At 37.2% G+C, this 17,607-nt stretch overlaps 1 long non-coding RNA gene across 1 annotated transcript in view; it reads right to left on the reverse strand.

Annotated features, from left to right (window-relative positions):
- Positions 1-297: 297 nt before the first annotated feature.
- Positions 298-17,607, reverse strand: part of LOC109144222 — a 48,329-nt gene continuing 31,019 nt past the window's right edge. The window contains exons 7-8 of the long non-coding RNA XR_005602845.1: positions 16,352-16,504; positions 298-498 (exon numbers count right to left, since the gene is read on the reverse strand). This is a non-coding gene — a long non-coding RNA (uncharacterized LOC109144222). The remainder of the gene's footprint in view (positions 499-16,351; positions 16,505-17,607) is intronic.

Consider the following 17,607-nt stretch of genomic DNA (forward strand, 5'->3'; position numbering starts at 1 on the left):
GGCCAAAACTCAAGATGTCTATAACTTGAATTTGTATAGGTATTAACAAGAAAACACATCAGAGTTCCTTTGCCTCTGACGATAGGAAGATATTTTTCACTATGAGGGTGGTGAGACACTGGAACAAGTTGCCCAGGAGGCTGGGGACACTCCAAGCCTGGCAGTGCTCAAGGCCAGGTTGGATAAGGCCTTGAGCAACCTGGGCTGGTGGGAGAGATCCCTCCCCATGGCAGGAAGGTTGGAACTAGATAATTTTTAAGGTCTATTCCAAGTCCTTACCATTCTATGCTTCTATGATTTTTCACCTCCTGGTAAGGTAGATCTGGTCAGCAGGCACATGTTCACAACCAGCTGCAAGAAATAACAATCACAGCTCCCCTACTAGCTTCCAAATGACTCCTCGATCCAGCAAATTCACTCAGGATCTCAGAGCAGGCTGGTCTTCTCACTCCATGCCTGTGTGGGCTATGACAGCCACCAGGACAAACAAAAAGGGATCTGAGAAAAAAGAAAAGGCTCTTCAGTGCAGGCCATTCATCTGCAAAATGCCAAGTTTCCCACATTTGATTTCCATCAGCTGCAGCACTTCAAAGTGCTACACACTCATGGATCTGCTTTAGGATCATGGCACAGAGTCACAGAACATCCTGATTGGGAAGAGACCCACAAGGACCATGGGTCCAGCTCCTGTCCCTGCACAGACACCCCAACAACCCCACCCTGTGTGTTAGAGCATTGTCCAAATGCTTCTGGAGCTCTGACAGCCTTGGGGCTCTGCCCATTCCCTGGGGAGCCTGTTCAATCTGGGGGAAGAACCTTTTTCTAATATCCAACCTAACCCTGCCCTGACATAACTTCAGGCCTTTCCCTCAGGTCCTATCGCTGGTCACCGATTTTTTTCTGAGTGTCATGACCTTTTTTCCCTGAGTGGGCCCTAAAATAGCTTTTCCCAGAGTGATTTTTGGCTGTTTCAAAGTGATTTGGTTCCTCTTTTTGAAAGCTTCACTAATAACCCCCTGAAGACTCCTTCATCTCTCTAATTTGTGAATGGAGTAATATGGGATCTCTGTGGATAGAGATTTCTGAAAAAGAAAAGGGTCTGCTTTGGATGCTATGACTCCTTATCAAGTATGTAGCAGAAATTGTTTTAGAGGACCATTTAATTCTGCACTTAGGTGTTTCTCATTAGGCTCTCTAGCACAGGATTAGCAGTAATTCCACTGTTCCAGAGCTTTTGTCATTAACAGCATCCCACCTACAGCAACCTCTGTTAGTCAATAATAACAGCCTGTTTAAAAATAGCAGCATCAACTTGTTTGCACTGTTATTATCTGTGCATGGTTTATTTCCCCACAAGACTCTGGGTTGGTGCATAACCTGCTCTCTCTGGGCCTTCTCTCACTTCCTTTTTCAAAGCATGTTTTAAGATCAGGAGACAAGACAGACATATTTTTAGCAAATACTAGTAATGTAATTGCAATGCTGTTACAGTCCCCAAAAGTAAAATACTGCAGTTAGAAGAAGCTGTATATTCATTAGTCAATAAAGTATTACCACACAATTTATTGAATTGTAACCCTATTTTTCCTTGATGAAGATGTTGTGTAGCTTTCACCTTCGTATAAATCTCAGTGATTAATTTAGCATTCAGAGCTGGAATAAGAAACCCAGGCCAAATTCCAATTCAGCCTTCCAGCATCATGTCCTCTCTTCTCACTTCAGACTCATGCTCAGACACTCAATTTTATTACTACATAGTTTAAAAAACAAATATTGATATGAATGGTGGATTTTGTAGGGCTGTATCTTCCCTACATGGCACTAATTCATTGTCTTTATCCTGCAATCTGACAACTACTCCATTCAGGTAGATGCTCTTGTTTGTGAGTACAGAAGGTGATTCAAAAGGCATAGCTACACAGCATAAAGACAATTTATTATGCCAATGCACTGTATCTTCCTCTGTAGATTAACATAAATAATTATTGTAATACTGCACTGCACTGGAATATGCTTAAAGCTAATTGAATACAAAATGAATATACTTTTTATATTTCCTCATGAATTACAGTTAAGCCTTCTATTTTGTGACAGAAACCTAGAATTAAAGCAGAAGAAACAATTAATATTATAATTATGTGTTTCTAAACTTATATTCAAAAGCATTGGCAAATTATTGTCAGAATATTTGCATACAAGCTGAACAATTAAGCTGTCAGCTGATTCTATTTCTTCTTATTTTTCTTGTTTAACTGGTTAATTTTTTTAATCTATTTTGTTATCAGAGCCAGTCAGAACTTTCAACACTACTTCATTGCTTAATTTAAAATAGCATTGGTGGAGATACATTAGCAAAAGGAAGAGAAATACATTGATATTTTTAGTATATTTCTCTTACTTTCAGAGTACTTGACAGTTCTGGAAAGTGAATTAATAGCATACATGGCAAAAGAATGGTAGACCTACTGTCAACTGAGAGCTGCAGTAAAAGCTCGATTCAGTTACACTGGAGGTAGGATTTTCATCACAATGTTATATTGTATTTTTTCCCTAGCACAGCAAACTAATAACTCTTAGTTTATTAGAAATATCATTAAAAGTTTTCCATTTTTGAGTATGAAGAAACACTTGACCTAAAAGGGTAAATACTTTTATTCTCATATATAGAGGGCAAATTTCCCAGTGTTAGAAAAAATTAATAGTACAACTCCTTTTACAAGAACCCTCTGAAAACAATATCCCAATTTCCTGCAGACACTGTCAAATTGAGATATGTCACATATGAAAATTCAAGCCCATTTCTTGTCTAGTTTAACTTCTGCTCTGGCCATGACATTAGCAGATTTGATGTCTGCAAGAGGAAAAAAAACCCCATAATTTAATTTGTGGAATCCATTGACAAACACATTCTTTCTTTCTTTTTTTCTTTCTTTTTATTTTTTAACCTTGAGTTAAGCAATCAGATCTCTGAAAAAGCTATATTTAGATTTTTTTTTAATTGACCCATTATTTTGCTTGCTTTCACTGCCAGAACCCCCTACTGCAAACAAGGATAAGGATGCTACCTGGACTTCATTTGATGAATAGTTTTAATTAAAATATTCTGTACCATAAGTATTTTAATGTTACAGACAAACCAAAGGTATGCAGTAATAAATTAAATTATACATTTAAATTAATCTATAAATATGCTATAAAATTGACAGGATATTTTTAAGATAGAGAATGAGACATGGATTGCTAATTATGACAATTAAATATCGTGAGTAAAAATAAATGACAATCAATATTCTAGAACCATTTTGTAAAAAGAAAAAAGGGAGGAAATATAATATCATTTAGATGTCTATAAAGGTGAAAAATTATTAACAAGTTAGAGTCCTGATTTTTCTATTGTAATAAAATGATAACCAGTAGAACATAATACTTTTCATCACTGCTAGCCATAAATACTGTGCATATACTGTACTGGCACAATCCATTATGGGATTCTTCTATTTGGGCCTATTATGCTCAGGATAATAACATGTTTAATTTTTACTAATAAAATTTCCAGGGTTTCTGCTCACACCGAGTCTAATCTAGAAGCCAGTGAACTTATTGGAAGCTTTTTCTTTGCATTTAATGAATTTTGGATCAGTCCCTACTTCAAAAAAAAAAAAAAAAAACCCAAAACCAGCAAAAACCCAAAGAAAAACCAACCAAACAGCAACAAATAAAAGCAAGTTGCAGCAGTGTAGTAGTTATGTACACACAATCAAGGCCTCAGCACCACTGGCTCTTTTTCTGTATGAAAAATCACCCAGGGTTTCTTCCTATTAGCAGCATATCTGGACCAAGCATTAGCTCAAGTGCCACAGGACACCTACCTGAAATTCCTTTAATAATTACTTCCTCACATCAGAAGAACATTAAGGCCAGCCAAAAGACACAGCATTGCTTTGTCTGCAGTGCTGTGTTAGGGGTAGTAAATGTGTAAATTGGGTGGGAACCCATTAAATTACTGTCTCAAAATTGTCTGTTTTAATAGTATTAATGTCCCAGCAATGATATGAATTTACAGTCTGTCTTCTTCATGACCATTTATCAAAATGGAAAAGGCAAAAAAAGTGAAGATAGGACTTTTTTTTTTTCCATCCTGGAGATTTGGGCTAATAGTCATTATTATATTCATATTCAAGGCTACTCCATGTCTTTCAATCATATATTTTTCTTCTAATTAAGGCACATTCACTTTTTTCTAATTAGGTATTCTTTGTTGCACAATGTTTGCTCTAATCTTTTGGAATCTCTCTCAATATCCAGTCATTGCCTTCATTACTGGCTCCCCTAGAATCCAACCAAAGCATGTTATTTTTTCTGCTAATTATATCCTCATTTACAGATTGTTGCCTTCTCTGATTGGCTCTTTAAACCAGTTGCTATGACTTCATTAGCAATGTCTTCTGACCCTGTTATTTCTCGTGACAGGATTTGCTCCACTTGTCCTGTAGCACTGTATCCCAGGGTCACTCCTCTCCCGGGTTGGAATAGTGTCAAACACGAAAGGTTTAGGGCAGAGAAAATCACTGCTGAAGTTGCTAATTACCACATGCAGCAACAGTACAAATTAATGCTTCTAGCAGTTTAGGAAAAAAGAAAAAAGAGTGTTTTAAAGGTGTCATTAACAGGTTAGTTTCATTTATATATGTGCTTGACAAAAAAAAAAAAGTCATCATAGTGTGTTTTTGCTTTTACAATCTCTCCATCAAATAAGTGTTTTTAAATCATGTGGGATTTCTTACAATGCTATATGGCAATAAAATTACCCAATAAAGCATTCTTGAGCTCGATGATTTTAGAAGGCAAGTGTTTCTAAACAGATTTCCCTATTGTAGCTTGAATTTCAGAATCTTGTAGTGTATTAGGATTTGATTTCTAACCTGGCCTATAGAAATAGTAATCTCCCTTAAAACAAGGATTACATTTCCAGGCATTTAAAAAAAATAAGTAATTACACAAGGACAACATATTAAGAGAAAATTAAAATATATGGAACTGCAGTGAAGTAGTAATACCATGTTTATATTAAGCTGGAGAATGGTATGAGATTACAATTTCCATGGGGTACAAACTGCATATTGTGCTAATTGTGTTCCCCACTTTTAGTCTCTTGCAAATCTGAATAATCCATTACCAGAACCAGAGATTCAAGCACATAGCAGAGTTTAATACAAGTTAGTTAATATGAAAAACGCTGTATCTAGTTGTTTGCAAAATTACTTTTGTTGATTAAAAGGCTCTTCAGAACTTCCGGCTTGTGAAAGGGTTTTAAATTGTCTAATGCTGATTGTGATTGCTATGCAGAAAAAAGGCAATGCGAAGCAAACCATTATATCACTGAATCTTTGTTAAGCAGGCCTTGAAAGTGCTTGACAGCATAATTAATCTTGTGATATGAACAAAGAAACCAACTCAATAGTATTGAAGATGCTTATTAAAAATACTAAATACCTTTTTCCACTTAAAAACCTTTTGAAATACTGTGGAAAGTGCCATTACCTTTTTTGTTTTTGCACTACTTTAGTCTAAAATTGATACAAGGGACACATATCATGAGAAAAAGAATAAACTGGATGACAATAAAAATTAGTTTGAAAAACAATGCTCCCTGATTTGGGGTGTCAGCTAAGCAACCTCCAAGCATTACAAAAGACCCCTGCACACACATACATACACACACACAGTGTCCACTGCTGTTAGCTTCAAAATTCATTTAAAATAATCACTGGTTGTCAGTCATATTACTGTTTCAAAGTAAATCTTAATAAAATCATTTATATTTAAATGGATAACATCAATTTTAATTGTTGCCTCTGCCTTACATCGTGACTATATTGTATGATGCCATACCAGAACAAATCATACACCTAAGACTCCCTGATGCAGTAGGATGTGTTTGTGGTGCAAGTTAATCCCAAATATACTGAGGGGAGCAATACAAAGATATGGAGAGTGTGCTGTGACACGGGCTGGAAGAAAATTTATCCACAGCTTGTAACATGCATGTTTGCAGCATGCAGAGACAGAGGGAACCAGGCTTTGCAAAGGGAAGCTGCTGACTTTCAGATGAATATACAGTCTGTTGTGAAAATTCATTAAAAAATTACAATCATGGAAACTAATGTTTAGAAAAAACACCAGTTTTGATGCCCCTCAATTTATTAAGAGCCTGATGCTGCAGCCTATGTTAACATTATCTCTTTAAGGCCAATTTATCTGTTTAATTCTGGAAAGCATAATTATGCAACTAGGACTCGATCCTGCAAGACAAACAGAACTCGGGGGGGATAAAAAAAAACAGGCACTGTGGCAGATATAGGCAAGCAATCCTGATCCTTTTTAAGACAGAAGGTCAGTTGCAGTGAGCTAAATTACTGGTCCCACAGGCTGGCTGACTGGAAGTTGCTCCTTGCATATACCAGGAGCCAGCTGAGGAGTCATTCTGGGAGGATCACAGTTTTATAGGAGATGGCATCTCTGGTTTTGGTCTCCGTGGCCTCTTGATGCCCTAAAATACACTGGTCTTGTTTTCTAATATGGCCAACTGTTCTGTATATCCAGATAAAGAACTGCAGATTGCAGCAGGAAGAACACAATGAAATAACCAAAGTAGCAGCTCTGAACTTCCTTTCAAGTATATCTTTTTAAGCACTGTATGTTGGCTATGTCTACTCTTTACCCTGCCAATCTAAATTTTCTTTCCTGATTTCTGAGCACTGAAGGCTCTTTCTCTGAGCAGCAAAGTTCATTGTTTCATGAAAAGAACCATACTGCACAGTTCTGCCTCATGGAAGAGCCCCCACGCATAGACAAACACTCAGCACTGACACTATTTTAGACTGTATGATCTTTGCAGAGAGTGCTGTCTTATTTCCATTGAAATTCCATGTAGCACAGTGCAGCCCTGCTTCTGATCCCAGGCTGCAGACATTAGTTTAAGTACATTTACCTGCCTCAGTAGTGAGCAATCAACAAAGCTTAGTGCATCAAGCCCATGAGCAGGAGCCTTCTTTTAAACTTTCCTGATGCTGGCAGTAGCAGTCCTCCATGAAAATGCCAAACCTACTGATTAATATACAGGCTAAATTTGGAGGTGAATACACCTTACCTTGTCCTACCTTCAAGTTTTTCAATACTCTCCAAAGACATTGAAAGCTGTGTTTCATTTTAATAACAGTGAATCAGCTCTGGGGTTGATTGTCCTTGCTCAGGCAAGGCTTCCTGTGACATATGGCAATCTTTCCTGAGCACAGACAGTGTAGGAGGCTCTGATGGCAATCGTTACTGCAATTAACAAACCACACTACCATATCCATGTTTTACTTTATAGTTCCCATTCTAAACACTGGACCTTTTCTTGAATCCTCTATGTACAGAACACCCATTAATTAAAATCAAACAGCAAGAAATATATAAAAAATCAATGGTAGAATATGACTCATGTTATTTAATTAATGCGTAATTCATCGCGTCAATATGCTGAGAAAGCTTGAACTTAACCTTTAGGCTTAAAAAAATTCACCATGTGAGAAAATTTGCTTTTTTCTAATCACATTTCTCCTTAACAGATTTTAAAAACACACGTAAAATCTGTTGGCAAAGTGTTTAAGTACATACAATCCCTAAGACTGGAAGTAAGCTATTGCTATCCATATCAACTTAGATAATGACATGAACAAAAAACACCTACAGGTACACGCATCAGTGCTGGAATACACAAAACACTGTAGTGCCTTCAAGTGATCACAACATCAGCCCACCAACTATACCTTTCTCCTCTCTCTGTCTTTCCTCAGCCTTTCACTTCAAAATTACCACACAGGTGTCATTTGTTGAGCTATGTTAAGTCTAGAAGCACATGGAGACAAAGTCTGTATTTCATAATAACTCAGCAATATGGATTTTGGCCTTAAGGGTACAGTCATTCAAACAAGAGAATAGCAGTAAGAAAGCCCATGAGCAAAATCTTAGAACCTCACAAAAGGAGATGTTCATTCAGGGGTGAACATTTTATTTCAAGTTTAATAAATTTCATTTTCAAAGAATTGCCAACTCACACAAATTTGTCACTAATCATCAAATCGGAGATCCTTTCTTTCCTGCTCACAATGCTAGGAGTAGGCACTCCATTCCTCACTATCAGTTAAAGTGGTTTACTTTCAGCAACTGCAGTTTTTCCTCAATTTAGATAGTTGTTTCCTCCCCGTTCTTCCTGGAAGCTGTAAAAAGTCTTGCGTTGACATTGTCCTAACTTACTAAAGGAAAAAAAATCCCTCAGCAGTTCATATTTTTCATCCATAGAGGTTTGAAGCATCACAAAAGGTGGAAGGATCATTGGGAAGCCTCAGGACAGCCTAGGAATCCTTACATGCCCTCTGAAAGACTCTGCTTGGGGAGCCCCATCTCCAAAATCATCCTGGGTTTACAAAACAACAAGGCTTGATCCATAACATTCCTGGTGAGACCCCTCACAGTGTCATTCTCTTTTACTTTAAAAAATATTTATAAGAAGGCAGGATGTGGATCTGGTTTTTTTGGACTTTTTATAGTGACCTAAGACACCAAAGCAGGCATTCTTACAACTTCTTCAGAGGGAACAAGAGGGACCTTTTGAAGCTCAGGGAGTTGTATGTTTTCTTCCTTTGGCACCCAGACATGCAGATTCACTGGGAGGGAGCAGTCAGATCAACTGAAACTATGGAAAGCAACCTGACACTGGACTCCACTAGACCCTTTCTAACCGGTTTTAGCCTGCTTTTTCTCTATTGCTAGGACTGGAGAGTCATGGCAGAAAAACTGCCCTGTTGTGAACAGCAAGTATCCCTGGCTAAGAGGAGCTGCTGGATGCTAGGCCTGGAAAAGGTGCTACAGATAACAGATGAAGGGCAAAAGACATTTTATTTTCATTTCATTTTTCCTTGAATCTTGTAGGGAAAGACACAGTCCATATTCTTTTATAGCTTCTAGCACTGCATCTACCAACTCAGAGGTAGGATTCTTCATCCAGGTATGAACAAGGGCCTCCAATTTTGTGTGCATATTTTTTTCCACAGATACAGGCTGATGCTGTAGGAGTGGCCTCTGTTTCTCAGGTATTTTGAAGCAGAACATGACCAGAACAGTCTGTATTTACATTCCTCGTGTTGAAGTATTTTGCACCAAATGATAGCTGTAAGAGGGTCAATGGATGTATTAAATCTGGACAGACCTGAAGCATTCCAGATGCCCCCACCCCAGCCAGGGGGGCTGTGCCTATGACAAGCCTGTGCCCAGCCTGAGCTGGCTGCTATAACAAAGGGGCTGTGTGAAAATAGTACCTAGTAGTGGAGTTTCACTGCTGTATGCTGACTCCAGTAAACTGGGCACTCTTTATGAATTCTGAACACATCTTGACTAATATGTACTGGGTTGTATGTAAATGTTCCCTGTTGTTTGTTGTGGGTTTCTTTTAATTCTCCTAATGGACCAGGCCTTCCTAGGAATGTCATTATATGCAGGATCTCATGATCATCAGCACACTCTCATTGCAAGGCAACGCAGTTTGTTTATACTTGACAGTAAGAAGTTTGTATATTAAGCCAAGCATTTCTGTGGGTTAGAGCACCTTTCTCAAAGTCCTTAGCTACACCATTCCCTTCCTCTCTGAAAGCTGAAGAGCAAGGCCACCCAGACATACCTTTCTCCTGGCAGGAGGGACATCAGAACATCACGGGGGAGGACATAGTGTTTCATAAAAGAACACTTTTCAGTCACAGTCCTCTCACACAGCAGAAATGAGGACAGGCAGTATCAGAGGACTCACAAGATAAGAGAAGGATGAAGAGCATCAGTAAATCTTCCTCTGGTCAAGCCCTGACATTTGTAAAGTAGGCAGAAAAACAGTGTACCTCATCTTATGCTTCATAGCTACCCTTCTTGGACCAAAAGCTGCAGCTGTAGCACAGTAAACACAGGAAGTTTGGATCAGATCAGCCAGGGAGAAGATAAATTCCTGTTGAATGACTGCATCTTGGAATGGGAGCGCATTTTCACTAATGGCACATTCCAACCTGTATCACCGTAACAGCGCCTATTAGAGTCCTGCTGGCAGGAAACTGTTCTCCAGAAAAATGATGGTAAAGATGGGGAGAAATTGTTTTTAGAAAATTAAGTGCAGAGGAATGAAAAAGCTAAGGGAAAAGCAATTTAGTATTTTATGGCTTGTTAAAACAAAAAGGGGGTTTAGGGTCATAGAACCGGAGGAATAGGAGGATCAGGAGGATCAGAAATCCAAATCTGGGATGGGACCTTCGGAACACAAAAAGTGTTGAAAATGGTACATGGAAAACAGAGACCATTAATAAGAGAAACATAAACATAGCTGGAAATTGGTAGAGTGTTGTAAGAGAAACAGAGGCAAAATGAGAAGCAAGAAAGTAGTAATTCTGAAGATGAAAACTGAATTAAATTATAGCCTATGTTAACTGCCCAACCTTCCCTTTCTCCCTAATCACTTTTGGATTCATTGCCCTATGTGACACAGCATAATTAGAGGTAATTATAGCAATACAGATTTCATGAAAATTAGCTGTATGAAGAAAGACCTCTATAGCATCTCTACTACATGTAGAAAAGGCAGACACAATACTTTCTTTCATTTAGCAGAAGTCAGCTGGCCATCAGCTCCCATCTACTCCCAGCACTGCCAGACCCTGCCCAGCCATGGTGCAGTGAACAGAGAAGATAAAGGATTTATGCCTGGGAGGTCAGGCTTCATTTTTTCTCTTGTTCATGAAAACATCATGATGTTCTGTTTAAATCTGAAGACTTTTAAGTAAATTACAAGTTGAGAGCTTTACTTCAGATGCAAACAATAATGAGAGCTTGTTTGTTTGCACTAGAATTCTAATTATTCTAATGATCTGCTTTTTAGTTTACTATTGTAGACTAGAGATTATGAAAGGGAATTTTCTCTTGATTAAGATGAGAATGAGAGAACATAGTGTCAGTGATTTACATGCTTGCAAAGTTTGATAGAGTACAAATTTACTGGTTTCCATGAAATTGCAGTGTGAGTTTTAGAATTCAAGACAATAGTGTGAAGTCACACTTAGAAATTAACTAATTCTTCAATTAATTACAAAACCTGACAAAAGCAAAATTCCTCTACATTCTTAGCTTTCTCCCCATGCAATTAAAAAAAAGTATCAGTAGTGTCTAAAAATTACTCATAAACCCAAATCTAACCAATCCTGAAGGAGCAGTCTACATAAGAACAAGCTGAGCTTTTAAAAAGCCCATGATTAACAGCACTAAAACATGTGCAAGGATAGGAGACACAGTTTTTTCTACTCAAAATATAGCATATGCCATTTCTAGTGACAATGTTTGCATATTATCAGAAGCAATTAAGAATTTTTTCAAGATCGCTGCTATGTACGGAGTTAAATTTACATTGGAATGTATTTAAGGCACCATTTCAACAATATCTTCAATTTTTCACTAAGAGATCAGCTGGTACATTTTGTCCACACCCAGAAAATCATAGGTCAAGTAGAATCTGAATTCAAGTTGGGGAATTCTCAAGCACTGCCTTTTGATATTTGATAAAAAGTCAATACAGGAGACAGACAACCCTCCAGGGGGGCAAGAAACACAGCCTCAACCACCACATGATATCTCATGCATGGACATAACTGTGTTCTGAGTTCCTATAGGTAAAATGAACAGTATGGAATATGCATTGCAGTTAGATTGCTTGCTGAGCGAAGCTTCTTGCCATTCACATACATAGGTAGGAGCTTTTCACCATGGTTCAGATGTAAAAGAGGAAATTAGGGACAAAAATATTTGGTACATCCATAATGCAAACTCAGACATCATATAGTTTTGCTGGACAGGTCAGGTTTTAGTAATTTAAATTAGTGAGACATACACTGATTATAAATTTAGAAGTTACCTATCCAAATTTATAGATACTTTTAAAAGAAGGACACGTCAAAAATCATTATTCCAACACAGAGGCTCCCTATTTGTAGCTCTGGCTGGTTGGTGAGCAGTTCAAGAGAAAACACGGAGTTTACATCAGAGCTACCCCTAGATCTCAGTTGTTTACAAAAGAGATGATCTTCCCAGGTAACTGCCTGCACTCTCTATTTGAAATACATCTCCACTGGTAGAGCAACAGATTGAGTTTGATGGATATTCTTGTTGCATTCTGAGGTGTGAAGAAAAGGCCTGAACTGTGCATATGCTATAGAAGACAGTTTTCGCTATTACTTCTGGTGGCTCATTGTAGCTGTTACTGCTTTGTTCACAACCTTTGCACTCCGTGATGTCTCTTGAAAATACAGCATTTATTTCACTGGTTGCCTTCAATTAAAGTGGCATTTCTGCTCTGAAGTAAAATCTGCAAAATGCCATTTGACTCAGGGGTTTTTGTGACTCCCAAATGAATGTGTTCATTTCATGTATGTAAATGTAAACACCAGCTACACAGGCACAACCTGATAGCTGGTTCTTTTCTTCATCCTCTCTCTGTGACTGTACCCTTAACTAATTCCTGGGCTGCCTCAATGTAATTGCTTGTACACAGATGTGCAGAAGGTGCAAAGAATGGATATAATCAATCTTGCCCTACCTTAGTGGTTTTGTATCTGCACTTAAACAGGAATATAAACAAGGTAAAAATAAAAAGTCTGTTGGTTTGGGGTTTTTTTATAAATCAACCAGTTAGTTATGCAGGAACACATACACCTAGATGAAGGCTGTGCTAAAACAGTATTTGCATGACAGGTTTTAAAAAGTTGAATTTCATTTTAAAGTTAGGAAGAATGACAGAGTTCGTGACAAGATTGGCCATGAGACAGGGATTTTATAAATAGTTAAAACACAGTAATACTCCATCATACTGCAGATAGAAATGACTGCAAGCACCACTTGGTATAAGGAATCTGAAAGCAACTTGAGGCAGAGAGGATGGATAAAAACTGGGTACAGTTACATCTGTACCAAAGGCAGATTTGATCTTAAGTCCTCCAGAACATCTTTCTTTTCTTTCTATTGCCAGTTTTTCCCTGAGCAAAGAGCATTTCTGAAGAAAATCCCATCTAACCAGCCGTGATACTTATCTTCACATTAATCAGTTGTGAACAGATCATCCCACTTGGATGGCATGATAAACACATCTTAAAATGAAAAAATCCAGTAGGAGTTGGAAAGGACAGCTTTTACATTTCTAATGCTTTCCCACACAAGCATAGAGAATCTATACAGAACTGTATTCAGTATTAGAATTTCTCAAAACTTAAACATACTGACTTTATTTCTTAGAACAGGGGGGTTTTTTAGAGCTGGTTTAAGGGTTTGATGATCGTGGGAGAATTGGAATAGTAAGTCTATTTGAACTTCCTATGCGTACTCTCATAAAAAGCATTCTGTAGAAATGAATACTTATTCAATTGAAAAGCTATTCATGGCAGAAATAATTAAAAACAGAAGTATGAAAAAAATGGGTGGCATCGTACATATTCCAGATACCTAGTACTGTGTGATATTAATTGTTAATTTTTCTCAGACACACTTAATTTCAATATTTAAGAATAAAGTATTCAGTCCTCCAGTCTTTCACAACACAGCGTTTGGGGAAATTGGTGAGGTATATGTTTTGTAAGTCTGAATCTAGACTTGGTTATTTTGGCATTCACGTACTCCATGCCAACTGACACTAAATCTCTTTAGCCTCATAGATCAGTAATTTTTCCCTGTTTCTTATAGATGCATTTTTATATCTCTCCTACAATTCCCTTCATAGGTGAGCAAGACCAAACTGGCTACCTGGAATATTGCTCAATGTGTATTGAGATTACAATAATTCAGTTAAGCACAGGTCTGTATATCTACCATAGGATGCTCTTCCAGATGTTCTTGTATTGCTTTCCCATATAGCAATTAAAGCAGCTTTAGGAATAGCTTGTCATATATTTACCTTGAATGGACTGCATTCTAATAGAGGTCAGCTGCAGCCATGAATTTTATGCCCACTGCATGAAAGAGCAATATCAGTCCATCTATGCTGGCAAAAACACTCCTGCTGGACAGATGGCTGATTCACTGTCTTGTAGATTCTTCATGGTCAACTTTTAAGCATAGCAACTTGCCACTAATAAGACAGTGGCACTGCTGTAGAAGAACATGATGTTCTTTTGTATTTCAAAACAGCATTTCCACTCTGAAAAATACCAGTAAACAGCTTCTGAGATGTTCAAAAAGAGTATCAGCTGATCCAGAGGTTTCTGCAACAGCAGTACAGGATAGCTTTTGCTGTAATTCCCATAAGGATTTTAATTATACTGTTTTGTCTTTTCAATTGGAGACAGCATTTCCTATTGAACTGCTATTATGGTATTGACAACTCAGGTGTTCAGCTTTATTCTTTTGCACTGAGCAAGCAAATTGCTTCATATTTATATTCTGAACTAACGTTTCAAGAAGCTAAGAATGGATTGATGCTGCTGTGGATATGTTACCAACCCCTAGCGCTTTGCTGTTGAATGTGATACTAACCAAAACCAGCAGCTGCCATTCATTTTCTGAGCTGCTTTAAGAATTAAACACATTCCCAAGGATTTTTTTTTTTCAATATCAATTACTATTATTTTGCCACATTAGAAAGCATTTTAGAGCAGGATTCATCTGCCCAAATATAGATGAAGCCATCTGCACCTGAGCTACTTGTGAGGGCTCCCTTTATAGTCAGTGGAGAGAAACAGACACTTTTAGAGTGCAATTGATCTTCTCTTAAGATTGACAGCTACACTGTAGACATCTAAAGTTGGATGAGATTAATAGTGTCCCCAACATTTGTTAAATTATGCAAGATTCTATATAAATAGAAGACAAAGTCTCTTCCCTAAAGAGCTTTCATCTTCAGTCAATACATTTCCAGAACTGAGCATCTAAATTGCTTGTCTTTGTCAAGTGCCTCCCTTTGATGTTATTCCATAAGGTGTTCTCTGGTTTTCCTGGACAACCACAGCACTCGCTTGAGAAAGCAATACATTCAGGACAGGGAGCAGAAGAATTACCAAGAGCAGCTCTGAGAGCTATTTTTCCAGAATAGTGATAGGTAACTTTTTGAAAAGTTTTTACTTATCTTTTTAGAAGTGAGTTGTATTTTGTCAATTTTTACTGACAAGCTCGTAAGGCAAGCACTTCAAAGTAGAACGAAGAACAGTGTTTGCCTTCAAGAGCCCACTCTTCCCACATATGCTGATTCCTCTAGGAAGACAGCAAAGTGAATTAGTGGCTTCCTCCTCTTCACTTCTCTGTGACATGCATGCATGTACACAAGCACAGAGAAATATGGGAAATAGAAATATTTTCCAGGCCTTGGACAAAGCACTGAACAGGTAGGAATCCATGGGCAATACAGACCTGGCAGTAAACTAAAGCAGAACATTATCACCACTACTCCTTTTGTTAACAAAATTGCAGCTCAAGGGGAGTACACAATTTGACTTTTCTGAGGTAACTGGCAGATTTCAGAAGAGAAAAACAGCATCTACACTTACATGGGACACACAAATAAAATATTGGAAAACTAAGTTTTTGGTACCTTGCTTTGTTATAACAAAAGGAAAGGAAAGTTCTGAGTACGTGTAACAATCAAACTTGTACAACCAAGTTTCTAAGACAAAATCATATTTTATGTATGGCTATAATAGGAGATCAAGGTGCTCAAGTGAAGTGAAATCTAAATTCTGAATTGCAGCTCTGCATCACTAAAGTATGTATGAATATGGGAGATATTTATGTTAGATTTTTGTTAAATAAATACTAAAATACAGCCACCTATGTCCATATTTCTATGAAGTACATGAATAACTACAGAAATTGTTATAATTAACACTAACTGATGACATGAAGAATTCATAATGCTTCTACATAAGGATCAGAGAAAGGAAAATATTCCCAGGTCCAGTAAAAAAAAAACCCAACAAAACAAAACCAAAACCCAACCAACTACACTTTTGCCTGTCTGATCCCGAATGATCAATCTCATTAGTCTAGAAAAATTTAACAAGTGTGCAACTACGTCAATAAGATTTCTAATACACTGCTTCCATTACAGTAGGACATCACTTTCAAAACAACACCAGACACAAGCTGTCCTTTTACAAACAACTAAAGGGTTTCACAACTGTCAACATTTTTTCTCTCGTATGATTCCCATGCTCACCTCAATAAAGCTAAGAACAACTTACTTCAGAAGCTTTTCATAAAATTTTTGTGAATTCCAAAAATTAAAATTTTGCATTCCATAACTTACCCTGCTGAGCAGGTGCATTAAAAGTCTATTAATGTTTTGTCTGTAACAGTCATGAAAGACATTTTTTTCATTCAAAAAACTTCCTTTCTGATAGACATCAGAACCAGATTGGCAGTTTCCCAATGAGTTATGTACAGCAGACTGAAGTTTAACCTGTGGGAGAAATAAATAAACAAATCACTTGCTCACAGAAGAGGAGTAACTTTGTCCAGAAGCACATCAGGTTTGTCAAGTCAATGCAGGACAGATGTAACTGGCTGAGCTGGACTCTAGGAAAAGTTGAAAGCTGATTATTCTACAGAATATGAGACATCACAACTAAAATAAACAACTCAATAGTTATAGCATCTTCAGTAACAACAGCAGGATAACATGTGTATTTATACTTGTCAGTAAACGAGCTAAACCAAAGCCCCAGAATTTTTAAAGAATTTTTCCTACCTCTTATATTCTGTCACTGAGTAACTAGTCTAAAGAGAACATTCTTGTTCAATGTCCATAATCTCTTCGATGCATATTTAACAATTAAAATTTAGCTAACATACTATTTTTACTAAAATATAAAGCAAAACAAGATCTCAGTCACAGCCACAAAATCTTTTTTAATGTATTCCTTGTGCTACTTCTGAATATTAATAAAAATTAATAATTAATTTTGCCTTTGGCATTGCAAGATATACTAGTTTTAATTAGTGTACTGTACTCCTATACAATTAAAAAATAATTGATGTCCACACTTATTGGCGGTCTCTGTGATCTCTTTTCCTGTTGTTGTCAACAAATGCCTCAAAAAACAAGTTCAAGAATGTTTTGCTGTCCACTTGATTTACACACCAAAAGTAACAGACAAATCTTTTATGATGAAACAGAACAGTTTTCTGTTTAAATTATACACAAGTATATTAACTAGAAAGAGAAAATTAAAAGCTGATGGCTCAAAGAAATAATGGAAGGACTATCAAAATGTTTAGTCTACCAACAAATTTGCCTGGAATGTATCAGCAGATGACAGTATTTTAACTTAAATGCAGTGGCCATCTTGTATTTGTTACGTCAATTCTATTGAGCATTTAATGCTGATGTCCCTCTTGATCAGTTTCAGTTATTTAAATTCAGCATATCATGTTGCTGTTCTCCTATATCACATTAATTGTACCATGAATTATTTCATTATATAACACTAAGGTCTCTCTTTCTCCCAAGAACAAGTCAAAGAATTAAAGTATAAATTCCCACAGGGAAAAAAACTAACTTCC

The sequence above is a fragment of the Corvus cornix genome, chromosome 11 (assembly GCF_000738735.6).
Source record: "Corvus cornix cornix isolate S_Up_H32 chromosome 11, ASM73873v5, whole genome shotgun sequence".
Classification (NCBI taxonomy): Eukaryota; Metazoa; Chordata; class Aves; order Passeriformes; family Corvidae; genus Corvus; species Corvus cornix.